The 22,083-nt window shown below is 37.2% G+C and overlaps 1 long non-coding RNA gene across 1 annotated transcript in view; it reads left to right on the forward strand.

The window, feature by feature from the left end:
• The first annotated feature begins 1,704 nt into the window (after window positions 1-1,704).
• LOC109083293 overlaps window positions 1,705-22,083 on the forward strand; it is a 55,044-nt gene continuing 34,665 nt past the window's right edge. The window contains exons 1-3 of the long non-coding RNA XR_006153200.1: window positions 1,705-1,833; window positions 4,406-4,633; window positions 4,761-4,865. This is a non-coding gene — a long non-coding RNA (uncharacterized LOC109083293). The remainder of the gene's footprint in view (window positions 1,834-4,405; window positions 4,634-4,760; window positions 4,866-22,083) is intronic.

Here is a 22,083-nt window from a genome sequence, read left to right on the forward strand (position 1 = left end):
TTCGTTCTTTCGTCACGTGACGTGACAGCATTGGATAGAGAAATTAATTTCCCTTACAAATGGGTGCATAGTTATTATTAATAATTATTAGCTTATCATATTATCATTACTTTCTACTTTTACAGTTACTTGATGCATTTCTTGGGCTCAAATTGTAGCTTTTAATTTCTTTACAGTTTATAAATGTTTGAATTTCTTGATGGTTCATGATGGTTCTTTTTTCCCATAACTCTGAATGTGGTAACAAAGGTAATAAAGAGTTGGTTATTATTATTAAGTCTCTTTCCGGCTCAGACTGCCATAGGTAAAGACAACAATGTTTATCCAGGAAACATGTTCTACTCACATTCACAATTCTCTAGATGTAAATATACTTCTTCAGCGCAAGTCCCAAATGTGCTCCTAGCACTTCTACGTCAAACATATATCATGTTTTGCCATGTTTTCAGTAAAAGTGTCTAAACATCCCTAAAACAGCATAAATTCTGTAGAAACTGAGAAGCGAAAAAAACTATTTAAGATATTAACCCTTGTTTTCAGAGAATAGAAGTCATTAGCAAATCAGTTAAGCATTAATAACAAAATATAGTGATGTTTATACTGAAAACTGAAAAAAAAGTTATCTATGTTACTCTGGTAATTACTGGCTCTAATATAGTAAGTCTCTTTCTGAGTTGTTTGTTTGGGCCTTTGTTTCTGTTGTGTGTGGTGCCCTCTACTGGATAAAAAACCTGACAACCGACTCTCTGAGATTAAACAGTGACACTTGAGACAAACTTAAAAATGTCAAACCAAATGATGTAAGTGGGTTACTGTAGATGTGACCTTCACAGTAACAGTATCATTCAGTCTAAACCTATATAAAATGGTATGAAGAAAAAACACGCCAAGACCCCAAGAAACAAGCCAAGACACAAGACTGTGGCCCCTTCCTATTTCTCTAATGTTCAAAACCTGCATTAGAGCTTCTCTGTTTCTCATATAGTCAGCCTCTTCTTTCTTCTCTTGATCCTGATTATATATATTATATATATATATATATTATTTATATAGTATATATATATATATATATATATCATATGTATGTATATATTATGTATTGTATATGTGTAGTGATTAAGTATCTATAGATATATTATATATATATATATATATATATATAATTAATATTATTTCTCCATATGAGTTTGCCTTATTGAAGTCTTGAGAGTTTTTTTTTTATCTTTTCCTGTAGGCCTACTACACACATGTTTTTAAAACTTATTTATCAAAATAAAGGCCAGGAGTCTTTCACATTCTTCTTGGTATTTCAGCCAGAAACGTGTTCTTATTTGGATATTATTATATATTATTATTATTACCAATATATTGGTATTTTCAAAACAAGAATGTGCTTCCGTATAAGTGGCAATGTCTTTGAATACCTGTAATAGTTTTACATTAGCTGATGTCATGTGGATTCTGCTCCTCCCATCACAACTATGCTCTGTGTTTGCTCATCACCTGCACAGTCTCTTCAGACCTCTGGCAGGGAGTAAACACATCGTCCAACACCGAGAAGATGAGAGAAAGATAGGTCTTTTTGGAGCTAATCTCACTACGAGAAACTTGAGGAACAAGATGCTCCCAAAAACAGAATCTTCAAAATCAAATTCCAGTGATGCTTTGCATTTTTGTGGTATATCACCTGAGGAAAAGCACGACCTGAAAATGATTACAAATTCAGCCTAAACACTTACCATAAACAACAATTTTTTTCTTTCAAAAGTCAACTGAAAAATCAAGAAGGATGTATTCCAGCTTCACCAATCAAAGTACAGTTCTTCATCAAAGGTCTGTAAAATATTCAAACTTCTAGTTGTATTCTATTTGTTCAGTAATAAAGGGGCTGTCAAAAAATATGTGTATTTTTAAAACTATAGGCATAAACACTAACCGGGATGACTGGTGGGTAGATTTGTGAGTAGTGATATTGAAAAGTTATTTTGCTTTGTACAATTAAACAAAACAAACACATTTTAGTTTTAATAGAAAAAATAAATAAATAAACTGGGGGCGCGCAAAAAAGTACATAATAATAAAAAAAAGTTGAGACAATTAAATGATAACACAATGATACACTAAAATGTGGCGGGAAGCTAGAACAATTCCCATGAACACAGAAACTAAGACAAAATAACTGAAAGGCTGTAAACAAATGGGTTACTGGTAATGGATGAATCTATATTTTTTGAAGCACTAAATAAAATGGCGCAGTAGTTACACTTCAACTAAAATGCACAGCTTGGAAAAACTCCAAATATGGGTTTAGAGCAGCATACACTCAGACCCCACTTTAGTATAAGGATGAGCAAATAAATTAAGATGAAATCTTAATGTGTGTTGGGTTAAAATGTTCATCTTTCTAAACTAAACCCATTTGAACATTTAAATGTCTCAACATGACTAACATCTTCCTTACAGATGCCGAATACACAGTTTTAAAAGTTCATTTCGAATAACAATTGAGATGCTTTTGAAGTCAAGCTGTGAATTGTAAAGTGCATCTTAATGCTTTAAACTAAAGTCTCTTTTTGAAATTCTTCTACAGTGTTGCAATTTTTGTGCTATCCACAAGCCATAGTTACTCTTTTGAGCAACACTTTTTTTTTTACTTTTTTATTTGCTACCTACAGTAGTTGTGAACTAGTGGGAAGACATGCATGTGTGATTTGTCCCTGTTTGGAGAACATTACTGATGCCATTAGTCATCTTAAAAACTCAACACATTTCCAAGAATGGACTGATGGTTTGTCTTCTGAATTCTACGGATTGTTTTGCTAAAAAATCTACTCTTGTCACAGAAAGTAATATGAAAGGTTCACTTCCTCTAACACTTACTCAAGACATTAAGAAACAAAGTCAATATGTCTTAACAATTACAACATTTAAGCCTTGTGCAAGATGCTATAATAGATACCAACATCTATTTTTTTTAAAGGTACACATATTTCTAATGGGGTAGTTGCATGTGGTGTCCATGTTAGATTTCCAGTCTAACAAACTTTGTGTATAGACACTTCCAATTTTGCCTGATGCCGGTGCAGAGAGACAGAAAAGGTCAAAAATATTCTCACATAATATCACTTCACATACTATTTGAACTAAGGTATGTTTGTGTCAGGTTAATGAATGAAATAATCCGAAAACTGCAGGACTCATGGTGTACAGACCTTGACTTGTATATGTTTGTTTTCTCTGGCTGGTGAATCTGTTTATAAAAACACGTCTGCAGTAGCAAAAAGCCAAGACATAATGTGATCAGGTGATGATGGCTAATTATTGATTGTAATATAAGCATCATGATCTGATGATTGACCGAATGTAAATCTTAAATACTGATCATAAGTGTGTTGTTCCATTAATTTTGCTCTGCCAACCCTGTGATACCGCTGCATAAAACAAAAAGCCAGTAGTGTTCCACCAATCAAGAATGAAGGATTTTTTAAAACATGTTCTGCAAAAAAAAAATTTTTAATTACTATATTATTTAGACACACACAGGCAACAACAAGCAGTAGCATATGAATCTCAACAATGGTGACATCAAGAAAAAACTCAAAGCCCAGTTAAAAATTCTTTGGACCTCTTTTTTAATTAATTAATTTTATTTATTTATTCATTTTTGAGATACTCATATCTTAGCGTGTTTCATGACGTCATGAGACATTTACAAACAAGCAGCTCCACATTGCTTAGATCTCAAATCTCTGCTAGATCTCGTCTTTGCCATCTAGTGGAAAGTAAAGGATCTTTAAGATAACAGCATTTCTGTGCCGTTACAGTAATAGTCCTGAGGGTTTAACAAAACACCAATGATGCAAAATCAAGACATTTTTTCAGCCCCATCATGGCTCACATCTCATCTGATTGCTTCATTCTGAAGCCGGAAGGACAGTGAGATGTTAATCACAAAAAACATCCAGACACAACAACAGTTTGTTTTCATATTTCAGTGTGTTCATATTTTTTAGCATCTGTCAGGTCAGAGTTCTCATGTCATAATATTTATTGTGCAAAGAGCAACTGTTACATTGAGATCTGTTTATAAAAAGCATAAAAATGAGTGTAAATCAACACAAAGTGTGTCAGATTGACTGATATTCTAAATAAAAATAGAAATGTTTCAGTATAAAACTTTTTTGTATTAGCTGTACAATAAAAAAAAAAGTTAAGAACAAACATTCTTCCAGTAACATTAATAAAACATTTGTTCAAAATTATCTGGTCTTTAAAAAGTTTCCATTTCACAAAATGTTAGCATCGTTCATGGAGCGTTTATACCTGAAACATTCAGTTGGATGTTCAAATGTTCCTTGATTCAGAAGAGTGGAAGTGTGAAACTTTTGCTTTCTCTCTCTTTTAGTTCCTTTGTAGATCCGAATGAGGATGTCTTGGCGATCTGACGACCATAAAAATAGACTGTACTTGTCCACTTGCCTTCTCATCTCTGACAGAGAGCTTCTCCTCCCACGAGAACGTCGGTAAATATTACCTTTGAGTCTCACAGCAACTGAACAATCTGTCAGGATCAAAACAAGAGAGAGGAACTTTATGGATTAAGCTCAGCTATAAAAAAAAAGAAAGAAAACAGGTAATTTATTGATGTAGAAAAAAACTGTTTATTAATTAATTCTTGAAATTTGTTTGGGAAATTTTTTGAAAAGGCAAGGTTTTTTTTGTTGTATTCAAATCTCTCTCTCTTTCATTTTTCTCTGTAGGACAGAGTGAGGCAGCAGGGACATATAAGATACATGTTTGACTCGAGGAATAGGATACAAAATACAGAAGAATTTTATGGCAGGAAGCTTCATTCGCATACTCATGTAAGTCTGAGTACTTTACTGCTGTTCATTTCATTATTTCATTATTGAATCAAACATCACATGCATGCCTGCGGAAAAGACCATCTTAATTTTATTATTAGATATCAAACTTAATTATGGGTGCTTTAATGGTTGTCGGGCTCAAGCCATCAGCGCAAACGCCACCCCGGTGGCATCAGGGTAAACTATGCCCAGCGGGCACATGCATTTACAGTAACCCTCTGGCACTCAGGTTTTAAGGGATACGGCAATTAAAGGGTTAATCCGAAGCATCAAGACTTTGAAAATCACATACACAGAACAATATTCATTAAGAAAGTGAAATTATATGATTAATAATCTATTTATTTGAACCCTTGCTATTTTCTATTCTAAATAAAAGCCTTGGCTATGGAACATCTGTAATAGAGTTTGGCTAGCTGGATACAAATAAAGTCATGCCTTTTATTTTGTCCCCTGTTTGCTTTTTCATATTTCTCCTGTCATTAAAACCGTTGAGGCCAAACACACAGAAGGTAACTGAAACAATGTGGTTTAAGTTGTGATCATAAGGGGTCAAAGCACAATGGTTTGTGTAGATGATGCAGTTACACAATGGACGTATCTCTTTTCAAGTAAATTATTATATGCACAACATGAAAATAGATAACAAATATAGTGTCCCTTCTTCACTTTTTCAGTAATGCGTGATAACTTGAGAAATATGTTGTCAATACTATTAAAATAAGGTAAAAAAGTAATGGTGTTTAGGAGATGATAGTTTTTGCATAATTACTATATTGGGCTTTACTATTATGCATTTTTGATTTATTTACATAAATGAAACATTTTCAAGTCTTTGAACAGATCTTGAAGTATTTGCTGTCCTGTGGCGCCATCGAGTGGACAACATTAGCATTGTGCCCTTCATTTTTGAACAACATTATGAAAGGGGCCAATATTTTTTGAATGATTATAAATATTTAATGATTAGTTTACTGATAATATACCCACATTAAAATCGAATTATTTTTTGATTAGTCATGAGTTTAATTTTCAACTTACATTTTTAAGTAGTGTTGAATGATTACTATGTGAGTTGCTAAATTTGTTTTGTTTTTACAATTATAATACATAAACTATATAATGATGAGAAAATACAACAGTTATTGTTTTTCATAATATTTACTATTGACAATCGTTATTCTGTATTGTAAAGAAGAAGGTTTTTATGACAACAAAAATGGTCATTACTAAAAATTAAACACTAATTTAATTCATAGTTTTATTTTTCTATAGGTTAAGCACCTTTTCGTAAATATGGCTGTTTCCCAGTTTTTTTTTTTTTTGTTTGTTTGTTTTTTTTTTTTTTTTTTTTTTTTTTTTAGGATTTACATTTAAAAAATTTTTTGCCTACTTCAAACATTTTAAGCAGCTTAAACAAAACCTGTTGATATTTATTATAGACCACTGTAACTGTCTATTATCTAAAAAAAAAAAAACAAATTTATTATGAAAATAAAAGTGTGTACACCAGTTAAACTGGACGATAAAGAAATTGATAACAATAGTTTAAATAGAGCATGTTTTATGGTTTATAGGTGTTTAGATGCAGAAATTTAATTTAATTAAATATAGATTAATTTCTTGTTAGAGCAAAAAAAAAAAAAAAATAATAATAATAATAAAAAATTATTATTATTATATATACGTGTATATATAAAAAATAGGAGGCAGTAAGGATGATTTTTTTTTTTTTTTTATTGATTTTAATTAAAGAAAGAAGCTGGTAAATGGAGTCAATTTAATATTCAAATCCAGTATCATGATATACTTCAGATTTATTTCTCAACTGTTTATGTTCACGTGACTGTTTTCGTTTTATATTCGCCAAGCTATTATGTATTTTGAAATAACCTTGTTCTTGATTTGTTCGTTCTTGCCAGAATCAGCGTCCTCTGGAGCTCGAGAGACTAGATCGATGTTATTCTGCCCTTAGACAGTCTCGCGCTGTCAAATAGTCTTTCAATTTTCACAATCAAACAGCTCACAAATACCTGAATTTAGCTCTTGTTGTGTTCTAATGGGTGGATTGTGTGGATTCGCGGTAATATTTTATTTTAAAAAGCTCTTAAAACTATAAAATACTTTTATTGTGAGCTCGTGAGACTGCACGCGCTGATGCAGCGGTGATTTCTGTCTGGTCTTTCATACTGAATTCTGGCCAGACATAAATTATTAATGAGATCTGAGCCGGGGTAATAATAACATATGTTGGTTCAGCTTGCCAGTGTGAATGAAATGTGTATTTATTTGTCCGTTCTCGCCGAAAAACCATCACCGTGTTCTGGAGCGCAGAGCAATCGATGTGATGTTCAGCCCTTAGACAAAGAAAATCTCACAAGCACTCATAAACACTCATTTTCATCTCTATAATATGTTCTTCTAATTGTTTTTTGTTGATTCGCCGCTGTGTTTTAATGTAAAAGGCTAGTTTCTGTATGTAACGTTACACTTTTTTTCCCTTCAAGTGTTCAGACGTCTCGCGCTGTCAGACAGGCTGCAGCAAATATTTCATTTTAACATGTTTAACAGCTCACAAACATCTGAATTTAGCTCTTGGTGTGTTCTAATTTGCGGATTGTGTGCAATCGCTGTAATATTTTATTTTTAAAAGGTCTTAAACAAGAATAAACTCGTTTGTTGTGAGCTCTTTGAGACTGAACGCGCTGTTCGGAGCGGTGACATATCTCTCGTCTATCTCTCTGTTCTCTGGCCATACATCAATTATTAATGAGCCCTGACCCGCTAATAATAAGATATGTTGGTTTTAGCTTTGTCAGTGTGAATTAAATTGATTTATTTAGTTGTATTTTTAACCGATTTAAAAGTGAAACTAAGCGAGACTCCTCCCTCTCAGTCCCGGGAATTGCTCCTGTAGAGGCGCATTTTCTCTCAGACAATGAAAGTCTCAGCACACATACATTCCTCACACAGAGCCAAAAATCCATATTCAAATCAAAATAGCCGTCTTTCTGTTGGTCGTAGCTAATGACTGTAAATTAGAAAGTTGTCCGTCTTAATAAGAACTTTATATGTACCGAGTTTGGTGTCTGTAGCTAAAACAAAGCCCCCCACATTTTTTTGACAAAAGGTGGCGCTATAGAGTGCCTCCTCCACGCCCTTTTATGACCTTTTGCCAGTGTCTAGCTATTATTAATACTGATATGTGTTCTGAGTTTCATGAAATTCTAAGCATGTTATCTGCCTCAAAATCAGAATATATTATACAGAAAAATATTCCAGTTTGATATGTTGCCATGGCAACACTATATTAGATATCAATATTCCCTCAACAGTTTTACATCGGCCGTGTTTTGTCATTATTCTGATGAAGTTTGAAGCAAATTGAGTAAAAATAAGATGCTGAATTCAAAGCATTTTGAAAATGACACACTTCCTGCTGCCAGTTGGTGGCGCTATAATTTTGACTCCTAATAGTCACATATATGCGATCGGCATCATACAACGAACAAAATTGATGAAGTTTAATTAAAATCAGGAAATGTATGTGGATGTTATTAGACACTTCCTGTTTCTCATTTCTCGCCATAAATTCAATGCCTCGCCACGAGCAAACCATTCGAGATATCAAAAATCCCCTGGCAATTTTTCATCCCCAATGTCTTGAGATCATGTTGACCAAGTTTGGTGGCAATCGGGTAAAAAACCTATGACAAGTATATCAAATTCCAGAGCATGCACTTTTTACATAGCTCTAAATAGCTGGCTTCCTGTTGGGCGGAGCCTATGACATGCAATACGAAAGTTGTTCGGCACAATTAGATCTATATGTGTACTTAGTTTCATATGAATACGTTCAAGTATGTTTGAACTATACATCAACATTTCTGACTGTGTTCCAGGGGGCGCCGTAGAGCCCCTGTGCCACGCCCGGTTCTCAGCCTCTGCAGCCTCCTAATGGCCACAGATTCTAAGGTGTGTGCACATTTTCAAGAGTTTTGAGCATGTTAAGGGCCCCAAAAGCCCCCACAACTTTGACGAAAAATAAAAATACTAAACCCTAAATAGCCAACTTCCTGTTGGGCAGAGCCTATGACATGCAGTACGAAAGTTGTTTGGCTTGATGAGATCTATATGTGTACCGAGTTTCATACGTCTACGTGCAAGTATGTATGATATATGGCCCTCCATATTCCAGGGGGCGCTGTAGAGCCCCCCCCCCCGTGTGCCACGCCCGTGTATCAGTCTCTGCCCGGCCCTAATGGCCGCAGGTTCCAATGTGTGTGCCAATTTTCAAGAGTTTTCGAGTATGTTAAGGGCCCCAAAAGCCCCCGAGACTTTGGGAAAAAAAGAAAATTATGTTAATAATAATAATAATAATAATAATAATAATAAAAAATAATCCTAAGGAAAACAATAGGGCTCTCGCCTCCAGGCTTGAGCCCTAATTATTTAGTGAAACTAGCTCAATACTTTGTGGTCTAACCATTGATATGAGAAAGAAAACTAAGCTTTGTTAAATTATTTGTGTTCTTACCATTGATATGAGAATGATGACTTCATGTTTAATATTAATTAAGGTGAAAATATCAAACTTAATTATTTAGTGAAACTAGCTCAATACTTTGTGGTCTAACCATTGATATGATCTTGTGGATAAGCATAGGAGTTTATGATACTCTGTTGAAAAATATGTTTTTCACCCTAATTTCAGAAATATTTATATGCAATACAGTCAAATAAAACATATATTGATAACATTTGGTCACCACAGACAACATTGCATTGTGAGGCCAATGTAGGCATGATATGGGCTTGATTAATACATGGGTTTGTTCATGGGTTCTATGTTGGCTATTTGAATTAGCCCCAGCTGGTTGTGTCCATTATAATCAGGTAATTTTTATGAATTCTGAACGAAATTCTATTTGGACAAACATATTAGATTTCTCAGCAATGAAGATCTAATGTAGTTCGTTGCTTGTTTTTTTTATTTTGGCCATTGCTTTACTAATTATAACATATTTAGAGATGAGTTTAGAATCGACAGAATAATGATCCAGCATCCAACATATTATTAAGGAAATTAAATATTAATAACTAGATAAAAAAGTTTGTCAAGACAGAAAGTTGAAAAAAAGTTTGAAAAGTTTAAAAAGGTTAAGAAGTATAAAAAGTTTTAAGTTTGACGGTTTTCACTCTGAAATAGTTTGAAGTTTAAATTAGTTTTAAAAGCATAAAGTTTGAATGTTTGAAGGCAATACAGTCTGTCAGAGATAGAGAGAGAGAGAGAGAGATGCTATGTGGTTGCTAAGGTACCCGGGGGTGGTTGCTAAAGTGTTGCTATGCGGTTGCTAGGGTGTTGCTAAAGGTATTCAGGATGTTTGCTAGGGTGTTGCTATGTGGTTGTTAGGGTACTCAGAGTAGTTGCTAGGTTAGTTTGGATGGTTGCTATGGTGTTGCTATGTGTGTACTAGCATGTTATTAACATGATAAGCAAGTTACTAGCATGTGGCTAGCACATTTCTGGCATTATTAGCATTTTACTAGCACATTTCTAGCATGATTATCATGTAATTAGCATGCTCTTAGCATGATTAGCAAGTGACTAGCAAGTCGCTAGCATGATTACAAGTTACTAGCATGTTTATAGCATGTTTATAGCATGATTAGCATGTTACTAGCATGTCGCTAGGATGATTAGCAAGTTTCTAGCATGTTCCTAGCATGTTCCTAGCATAATTAGCAAGTGACTAGCATGTTGTTAGCATGATTACCCAGTTACTACCATGTTGCTAGCATGTTTCTAGCATGATTAGCATGTGAATAGCATGTTCCTACCATAATTAGCAAGTGACTAGCATGTCACTAGCATGATTAGCAAGTTACTAGCATGTTGGTAGCATGTTTCTAACATGATTAACAAGTAACTAGCATGTCACTAGCAAGTTTCTAGCATGAGTAGCATGTTTCCAACATGATTAGCATGTTCCTAGCATGATCCTAGCATGATTAGCAAGTTACTAGCATATTTCAAGCATGATTAGCATGCCACTAGCATTTCCCTAGCATGATTATCAAGTGACTAGCATGTCACTAGCATTATTAACAAGTTGCTAGCATGTCATTAGCATGTTTCTAGCATGATTAACATGTTACTTGCATGTTTATAGCATGATTATCAAGTTACTAGCATGTTGCTGGCATGTTTCTAGCATGATTAGCATGTTACTAGCATGTTCCTAGCATGATTAACAAGTGACTAGCATGCTTATAGGATAGATAGATAGATAGATAGATAGATAGATAGATAGATAGATAGATAGATAGATAGATAGATAGATAGATAGATAGATAGATAGATAGATAGATACATAGATAGATAGATAGATAGATAGATAGATAGATAGATAGAAACAGTCAGATGATAGATAGATAGATAGATAGATAGATAGATAGATAGATAGATAGATAGATAGATAGATAGATAGATAGATAGATAGAAATTGTCAGATGATAGATAGATAGATAGATAGATAGATAGATAGAAATAGTCAGACGATAGATAGATAGATAGATAGATAGATAGATAGATAGATAGATAGAAATAGTCAGATGATAGATAGATAGATAGATAGATAGAAATAGTCAGATGATAGATAGATAGATAGATAGATAGATAGATATGTAGTTAGATTGATTAAGATAGATAAATATAGATAGTTAGATGGATATATATATATATATATATATATATATATATAGATAGTTAGATGGTAGGTAGATAGATAGATAGATAGATAGATAGATAGATAGATAGATAGAGCTATTAAGATATTTTTGATGAAATCCGAGAGCTTTCTGACCCTGCTTAGACAGCAACACAACTGAAATGTTCCAAGGCCAATAAAGGTAGTAAGGACATCATTAAAATAGTCCATATGACATCAGTGGTTCAACCATCATTTTATGAAGCTACAAGAATCTACAAAACTATGCAAAGAAAATAAAAATAACTACTTCATTCAACAATTTCTTCTCTTCCGTGTCAGTCTTTGACATGCGTTCACGAGAGTTTCTCTTCCGATGTGTGTGTGAGCCGTCGTTCTGACGTAGAACCTGGATGCACTGTGTCTTGTTTACAAGTGTGAGCCGTCGTTCTGACGTAGAACCTGGACCTTGTAACCAAGTCTGTAGATTTCGACAGAGAGGATGACTTGCAAGTTTTTTGCCCATTATTTGAACCAGAAATACACAGACGATAAGCTAAGAGAGATGGATGTTCTTTAATCTTTCATTTGTTCTCTGGTGGAAAAGACGGCATTTTGTGCTGTTACACAATTGCCACGTGAACACAAGATCTTGAAACAACTGAATAAGGACACATGTTTTGCTGATGCTAAAGAAAATGAGTTTTTCAATATGTTCCTGTTTCTACCACAAGTGTTCTTTCTCACGTTAAGTTTGCCAGTATTAAATTTATTTTGTGTTATTTATGTAACATTACATGTTAATGCTAAAATTTGTAACCCAGGGCCATCCCATGCCTTTATGGGGCCCTAAGCAGAATTTTATTTGGGGGCCCCTCAGTACTGCCAATACAACTGACTATATTGTCAATGCTTGATTATTCAGACACTATAAATCTAACACACACGTTATCAATTTTGTTTGTTATAGCTTTGTTGCTTACATCATACCACTGTCTGCATGTTTTTACCCTTTTACGGTGTTTAGTAGCAAACCCTCAAGTGTGGTTAGGTGTTGATTCGCAATTTTACATTCAAAGTCTTACAGTACTAAGTGACATACAGTATGTGTACGGAAAAGTAGCTAAATAAGCAGACAATGCATTTACTGTCAACAAATTAACCACTTTAAGCAATTGCAACTGTCTGTCTGTCAAAAAAACAAACAAAAAAGATCTCACAAAAGGCATCCATATAAATATATTGATCTGGTATTGTTGAAAACTCACCTGCTGTATCATTATTAGCTGTAGCACTGACACTTGGGGCATATCAAACACACTTTAAAAAAAAAACACACACACACACACACACACACACACACACACACACACACACACACACACGCACACACAAATTAATAAATAAAAATCAAGCTTTCATTTCATGTTCTCTTGGGCCCCTAAGCCCCTAAGCAGCCCCTTAGTTTGCTTATGCCTCTGCACTAACCACACCACAACAATAAGTAGATGGTGTCTTTGTCCATATCCTTTTACAAAGCATTATCACCATTACTCAGATAATGCCAAACTTACCTCAACAATTTACACAGAAATTGTAACTTAATGTAGAACAAACATGAAAGTGTCAAAAAGACTTCAAATGTCTTACTTTTTTTTTATTCACAAATCGTAAATGTCCATTCCAAAATCCCAGATAATGCCAAACTTACCTCAACAATTTACACAGAAATTGTAACTTAATGTAGAACACTACCTAACATAAGTAACTCCAAGCTTGAAATCTGATTGGTTGATAGGGGTGTTGATTTAGGACCAACAAGGATGTTGACTGAAGAATTATGCTGCCTGGCAAAAACATATATACCTATACTGTAAATATTCCTTAGGGAAAGTCACAAAATGCTCTTTGCCACATTGTGTGTCAAATATACAGTATTTTTGTCCCAGTAGAATTGCCTAAAAGAATAAGATATTAAGACATGTTTTTAGAGAATATGCTACTTGAATTAAGTAATTAGCAAATAAAATTGTTCTTGTTTTAAACAGAAACAACAAAATATAGTGAGGCTTATGCTCTAAACTACAAAAAGATGTAAAGTGAATTTTGTCATTTACTGTCATTGCAATTACAAATCTTTCTACTGCTCAACTATTATAGTATTAAAGATGAAGCTTTCTAGAGGGCATGTGTCACACACTATCAATTGGAGTATACTTTATAATAGTAAGAAGCCTCTTCCTGAATGGGTTATAGTGTGTTTGTCTCACTGTTATGTGGTGCCATCTACTGGATAAAAAAAAAAAAAACCCTGAATCTAATCTTTGAAGTACTATATACAGTGACTCTGGATACTGTAAGTAGTACTGCAGTTTCACTTAAGTGCACTTGTCCTTAGTTTCACAGAAACAGCATCATTCAGTCTAACTTACACTGTATTCATATTAATTCAGTTTAACCTTAATGTATAAAGCACACTAAAAATGCCAAGATCTAAAAACAAGTCCAACAAGATCAGGGTTAATGCAGCGTAATATTTTTAATTAAGTTTAATATGATCTGTGTTGGTGAGGATGATGTTGTTAGTAAAATTTTTTGGTGATATGTCATTCCGAACTATGACGAATGACCTGCAGAGGGCAGCAGAGAAGTTTTAAAACATAAAGGATCAGCCAGAGACCCCTTGTCCAAACACCCACACTTGCAATCTTGGCCAGTTGAGAGCACGTGCGTGCGACAGGAAGTAAGTGTCAAGACTGTCCCAGGTCTTAAAAATGCGAGAGCACAGTGCCCTTAACACACAGTAAATGAATACTATCTCGAGGCTTAGTGTATCCCATCATGCATCATGTTCTAGAAATAAATTGTCGACTTTTTGCCAAGATCTCGTGAGAGGTCACGTAAACCTTTCCAATGTATATGAAATATTAATAATAATTAGCTATAACATATAATTTGGTAGAAAAAGTGTTTTTACGTTTTATTGGTGCAAAGATGAGTAGTGGTAATATTTATTTTGTACAACATTTGCAACAGATTTTCATCACTTAATTAGAAGCACCACAAATTAAAATTATGTTATGTTATAGGGACTACAGACATTTAGAGGTTGATTTTAAAATGCAAAGTATTTCAAATTAAAATAAAGCTATGTAAACACTTGCATTTTTAAAACACTACAAGTGTATCCCATCAGGTAATGAAAAGTTCTACACACACTTGTGGTCTTCATGCTCACTTGAACATTTGGGCCAAATACAGGAAATACATCATATAAGCAGTCAAATGGCCAAGTGTAAAGACTGCAAGTGTGGGTTTTTGGAAAAGGTGAGTCTTTCTTTACAGAGGCCATATGATCTACTAATGCAGTAAAAACGATGGGGAGCAGAGATTATTTATTGGTACAAACAGAAATGACCAGATCCTCCAGTGTTAATGTTATACCCTCTTGGCTCTTACAGCAAATAACTTACAACAGAAATCACTTAGACAGTGGTGTATGGGACTTGACAGCCCCTGCAGTGAGTGGGGGAACCATCCCAGGACATAATAGGCACTGACAAATCACACAGAACATGTTTATTTTTTATTTATTTATTTATTTTTTTGCATTGAAAAATGCAAGACAAGAAAGAATTTGGAAAAAGCACAAGGTCTCTTTTTTAAACATTTAAACTTCTTTTGACTTGAGCGACAAAGACACGAGACGTGAGCCCAAAAGTAGTACAGTGGAGTGGAAAAGCATGAGAAAAACCCTTAAAGTGGCTAAATTATGTTCAGGTAAAATCAGTTTATCTCTCACATTTCACTTGTACTTAATTTCACTTAATTGCACGTTATTGCACGTTCTTATTCTTCTTGCCTATTATCTTTATTAAAGGGGTCATATGATGTGATTTCAATTTTTCCTTTCTCTTTGGAGTGTAACAAGCTCTTGGTACATAAAAAAAAAAGATCTGTAAAGTTGCAAAGACTAAAGTCTCAAATCCAAAGAGATATTCTTTATACAAGTTAAGACTTGTCCAAGCCCTCCTAAAATGCCTCGTTCAAACACGCCCCCACATGTCTGCGTCACTGTGTTAGGAAGATTTGCAAAACACCACCCAAATGTTCACGCAAAGAAAGAAGGCGTAACTTTTATTCTCGCTGTAGTATTGTTGTTGCCACTGCTGCCATGTTGTGAAGACGCTGTGTGTTTCGTTGTGAAAGCAAAACTACTTTATTTGGCCTTCCAAAGGAGGACATTATCCACTTCGTCATGCCTAGAGCTGATCCGTGCTGGTTGCTGAGGAAATACATCAACTTTGCACTGTGGATCTTCGGATCGGCTTTCACCGTGGACAAAGCGGAGTCCAGCCTGGGGTCGTCACATGTGGTTGGCGCAAGCCCGCTGGCCACTCCTTCATTGAATCCGCCGGCCGTTCCTCACTCAAGCCCGCAGTGTGAGACACTGTGTGACGCATTTTATGGAGGACTGTTTCTGGAACCTGCAGACTAGCCTACAATGGGTCTGTGCTCAAAGGCTGTTCTATAAAGTGGGGCAGTTCCAACTTTGCAAGGACAGTCTGGCGCTTCTGAATCACAGCCTGTAAGTAAATTTTTTATATTTAAAGAATTTGCCAGTTTTGAGCAGTGTAGAGTAGCGCTTGTAGTTTGTCGTTTCTCCGATCACAAATGCATGGTTTTATGTTTACACGGCGCGATATGCAATGCAATGCGTAAAAACACAGTATAAGTCATTATAATCAGTAATTATGTCCCCACTGGATGCAACAAATGCCTCGTTTGTAATGGGTTTTATTGGTTTTGTCTCGTCATGCCGGGACACACGGCATCACAGTATAATAAGGGGCATAACATTTCGTCACATGCTTGAGGTATTCAGCCAATCACAATGCACTGGATAGCTGGCCAATCAGCGTACACCTCGCTTTTCAGAACAATGAGTTTTGTAAGGGACTAAAGGAAAAAAAAAAAAAGCGGAAAAACAATATTGTACATTATGTGGAAAATATTTTAAACCTTAAACCGCATAAACACATTGCTTTACATCAAATACACAACATAATGTTCTTTTTAGCAACGTCATATGACCCCTTTAAGAAGCTGTAGACTATACTGAGTTATCTATTTATTTGTTTGTTTATACATGAGAAATGGCCTAACATAAAAATACTGTCTTTCCACTTAATCACTCAAAAAATGTTACCTTGGATTTACTTTACGTTTTTTATGTCTGCAGGTTCCACAACTGGGTTATGATGCATTTAATTAACATTATTTAAGTAAACTTAAATTTATTACATAAGGTTAATTCAATACCATTTAGTTGAATCAATCATTCTTAATTTCATCCAAAACTATTAAGTTAAATTATCCTAAAACTAATATCAAACAAAAATTAAAACAAGTAATCCAGTTTGATTGATTAGTTTATTTAATGAATGCATCCAAGAAAAATATTTACAAAAGAACAACTTTCACAAAATCTTTACTCTCTGAAGATTTTTATTGTTAAGCATTAGCCATTGGTGATGTTCGATTCTTGAACGAATTGTTCTTTTGAGCTGGTTCTCAGTAAGTAACCGGTTGAGCCGGTTCACAAAATTGAACTGAATTGAACGTCTTGGTTATTTATGGTAACCCTCGTTCCCTGAAGGAGGGAATGGAGACGTCACGTCGGTGACCGACGAATTGGGATATCGCTTCGATAGACCAATCTACTTTGAGTGTAAACTAAACGAGCCAATGCACATTGGCATGCAATTATTGCATCCAGCTGCCGCTGATCACAGCATGAGTATAATAAGGCAGCACGTGCAATGCATAATAGGTTTTCACTGAGGAGCCGAGCTGGTGACCCGGCCGCTCAGCGGTGGTACAGCAACCGTGGTGATGGGACGAGGGTTACCATACATAACCAAGATGTTCCCTTTCAGTCGGTCACTCTCAATGTCATGTCGGTGACCAACAAATTGGGATAACTACGAAAGCGTCATCGGTGCTGCCCCTTCCAGTGCCCTGTGCGAGCCGCCTGCACCCCTATTTGGTGTAGGCTGGAGCTCAGACCAAGTAGTTCCACTCACCATTGTCAAAGCACTACCTCACTGAGTGAGACTGGATAACACTAGGAAAACGTACCCGTTCTACCTGGAACAGGGATGCTGCGGAAGCCCCGTCCTTCCTGAAGGAGTTTTCAGAAGCAAATACACATATGGCATCCGTTTATGTAGTGAAGCGGATGCCGCTGAACTTGGGGAGACGCCGGGTGAACTGAATCGCATAGCCGAGGCTGATGGTCCACAGAAGCCAGCGAGATGGGCTGGGTAGTGCTGACTAGGCGCCCAGAAACCATACAACTGGGACCAGTGGAACCACAGTCGCACCCGCAGTGGGGCAGCGAGGTGGAACACAGAGACCCAACTCGGGTGGCTTGTGAGCGGGCCGGAGAGGGGTGTGAGTGTGGGGTGCAAGGCTCACCTGGTTCCACAGATTGGCAGAGGGTGCGTGAGTAGGGCGTTTGTTGACGCTCTCGAACCACCTGCTGCTGCCATCTGGCGAAGGAGGAGGATGAGTGAGGTCCGGTGTTTGGCTGTCCGCATCTCTCCATGCCCTCCTGGGACCCAGAGACAAAGGAAACTGCTCTTTTGTCGAGAATATGGGTATCGATGGCTGTGAAGCGAACGGCGGGAAAAAACAAAACAAAAGATTTTCCACCCGGCCCTCCTCCCAGGGCGGGAGTGGTGCATTCACCATCTCCCGAAGAGCAGATCCCTCCGTCTCTGGGTCACCTGTCTCAGGGCCGCTTGCTCTTCCACTTGCTGCCAGGTTTGACGGGGGCCTGGACAAGTGGGGCTCCACGATGCTGCTTTGCTGGAGGCTGCTGCGGATGCGGCACAAGAGTGTGGGAGGATGCGGGGGCCCGCCCTCGGTGACAAGAAGGCTGGGGCGCTGCAGCTGGCGGACAATTGGAGGCAGCAGGGTGGTGAGGGAGGAGGAGCACACCGGCTGGTTTCTGGTAGTAAAAGGTGCAGTCCTGGACCTGGTGAGCTTGTCATGCACTTCCAGGACAAAAGGCACCGGGGCAGGTAGCTGAGAACCAGCGTGAACCACCCCAAGAAACCAATAATCCAGCCTTGAGGGCTCGGGACGCGGTGGAGGTCTTCACTTGAGCTCTACCCTCTTGGTGGCCCGGGAAAGCATAGCTGTCATCTCTGGATCCGAATCAGGCTTTGCCACTGTCCCGGAGGGCAGCAGCGTGGCCGAATCTTCATCAGAGAGCTCTCCCTCCAATGCTGAGATCGACATCTGGTCGGGGGGAGGTCAACTGGATACCGTTGGTACTCTCATTGAAGAGGGCACAGTGCGTTCCATGGGTCACTCCACTGGATCGGAGGTGCAAGAGGAGTGATGGTCCCCCAAGGGTTGGTTCCCTGTGGGGTTTGCCACCACTCTAACCCTCAAACCGCCCACGCCACTGCTGGTAGTGGTTCTCGTCTGTGGGCCGCCAGAACAAGCACCAGATCGCGGCAATGGGACTCCGCCCCCCTGGAGGTAGCGGAGCTTGGTTCGCAGCTCAGAGATGGTCACCTTCCCGCAGTGGGAACATGACTCATCCACGAACGCCACCTCAGCGTGCTTAAAGCCCAGACACGTGAGAAACCGATCGTGACCATCACCCGGTTCCAGGTAATGACCGCATCCAGAAACGCACGGGTGAAACGGCATCTTTCAAAAAGGTTATGATCCGTTGTCTTTTACAAGACACAACCGTGCAGCTCTTTTAGAGAAAACTGCACTTTTGGAAATGCTCTTTTAGTGCTGAGGCGCACAGGGGAGATAGCAGCTTGCAGCACGACAGGGGGTAGTGCAGTCTGAAGTGAGCAACCCACTCAACTCTGGAATGACTACCGTTGAAGCGCCATCTCGCCAACACACAAAGCTTCCAAGAGCGTGCTGAACTCGTAGTTCTCGAAGACACAGTAGAGCAGAACGATGTTGTCGCTCGGCTCAGAAGCGAAAAGCTGCATTGCACCTGCTGCCTTATTATACTCACGCTGTGATCAGCAGCATCTGGATGCAATAATTGCATGCCAGTGTGCACTGGCTCATTTAGTTTACACACGAAGTAGATTGGTCTATCGAAGTGATGTCCCATTTCGTCGGTCACCGACGTGACATCGAGGGTGACCGACTGAAAGGGAACTTTAGTTCCGGGTTGATGATGCAGGGCGCACAGCCGAAGTGGCACGTCCGACTCAAAAAGAACTGAATGAGCCGGTTTAACCAACTGTCGAAGTTTGCAGAGGATTGCCGAGGAGTCTGACGAGTGAGTTGCATTGCATGTGTATCACCGAGAACTTGAATGAGTCTGATAATAAAGTTGGACAGTAGCGTGTTTAGGCACCACGCAAACCATACAATTGCATCATGGCCATTCAAACCAAGGGCACACGTGCCCCTCAGATTTTTGAACCAAGTGGATTTTGAATGCAGCTTCCAAAAGACAAAAAATACGCTACTAATATCTTAACATTTGATACGATCACGCCGGTGTGATTATCATCAGCCACTCAATTCAAATCTGTGTTCCTGTTTTGGCTAGCACTGAGCCAGAGACAGATGCGCTCACTTGTCATCTATCAAAACTTTTCAGTGTTTTCAGCCATATAATGTTTATTTTATGTTTCTCACACTGTCACAAATAAAGTTAAAAATGAAAAGTATCGATTGCGGCAATAAATTTATATCTGCTTATGTTGCATCATATCTTCTTTTTATGCATTTTGCAGAGTTGCGCATTAAACCAATCACAGACGATTCTGTTGATCTTATGAATGATTATGAATCAGATTAGTCATCGCTGAAACGCCATGGAGGTTTGTTCAGTGTGCGTGCTCTCTGACTGAATTCTTCACACTCTCATGATGTCATTGCAAATTCTCTAATCATAAACGTCAGACTGCAAATGAGCGTACGTAAAAAAGAGATTCACTTCACAGTGTAGACAGCTCCATTGATTATAGGCAAACAGGAGTTTTTCGAGAGTGCTTAAACTCATGCTAGATTTAGGCAAATAAAAATGTTATTTGATATTGTAAATATTCTTGGGTTCCTTTCGGTAAAATGAAAGTGTTATAATTAGTAACTTACAATGTTTTTTTATTAAATTCAAGTTAAATACAAAATCAGTCATATTAAACAAGTTTTATGCATAGGTAATAGATTAGATGCAAAATACATTTACTTGCACATATTCGAGAATCGAGATATTTCATGGTATAGTTAACAGGTTTGGGAATTTACTTGCACATATTCGAGATAAACAAAAAAACTAAACAAACATCAGTTATACAACACTAGTGTGGCTGCTGTGTGTCACATGAACCCCCCCCCACACCACCACTCCACAACATGACCCCTGGTGCCCCAGTGCATGGCGCCCCTGCCCCAGAGGAACATGATTTCTACCGAGGGGGGCCCCAAAGTACCGCTTGCTTAGGGCCCCAAAAACTCTAAACACACCCATGCTACTGGAGATATGCTCATGAATCTTTTATTAAAAAGCCTTGGATTTTTATTAAAACATGGGAAAACCTGAATTTAAGCACAGTTTATTGTGCATGCAGATCATATTTTATCTTGATAAAAAAAAATTAAAAAAATTAAATAATAATAATAATAATAATAATAATAATAATAATAATAATAATAAATAAAAAAGGCATAAAACAGCATTTCATTTCAACATTTACTCTTCCTATCCAGCAGTGTGCAAAGCCTGTTAGGAAGGGGAAAATCATTTTCCTAGTTACAACCAAAATCATTTATGTACTCTTAACTCAAATTAATTAGAATTATATAGGATTAACTTAATTTACTTAAGTAAATTGAACAAGCATCAAATGTCATTTTTTGCCTACTTAAATTTTGTTCTTAAACCCGTCGAGGACAGAACGTGCATGATCCTCACCCAAACAGGCGTGTCATCTGGAGTCAGATAGCGCTGACACAGTGGCACACATTTCCTGAAGAACTTGCTAGGGGGATTCATCATTGCCTTTACAAGCTTTAAGACAAACGGCTCCAGAAGACAAAAAAAGCTGATGACGTGTACTACAGGTGCCCTTTAATACTAGTGGTTGTGCTGGTAGTGATGTCACGGACTGTCGTTGGCCAATTATGAATTATTGAATTATGGCTTCAGACATGGGTTTACTGAGGCGTTCCCCAAAGTGTCCACTAGAAGACACAGTGCAAGTTCCCATTTGAAGGAGAACTCAGTTTCGAACATGCCTGACAGACTCAAAATGAACCAAAATATTGGTGTAAATGATCCTATGATGCTGTTTTTTTTTTTTCAGCTCTCCAGTTCCAGTCCTATCCTACACAATTATTCGCTTTAATAGGTTATTTGACCAATTCAATACATATTGCACGCATTATTATTATTTTTTGTTAAATAAACAAAGTCACTGTTAAAAAAAAATACACCTTAGTATCAA

The sequence above is a fragment of the Cyprinus carpio genome, chromosome A22, assembly GCF_018340385.1.
Source record: "Cyprinus carpio isolate SPL01 chromosome A22, ASM1834038v1, whole genome shotgun sequence".
NCBI lineage: Eukaryota > Metazoa > Chordata > Actinopteri > Cypriniformes > Cyprinidae > Cyprinus > Cyprinus carpio.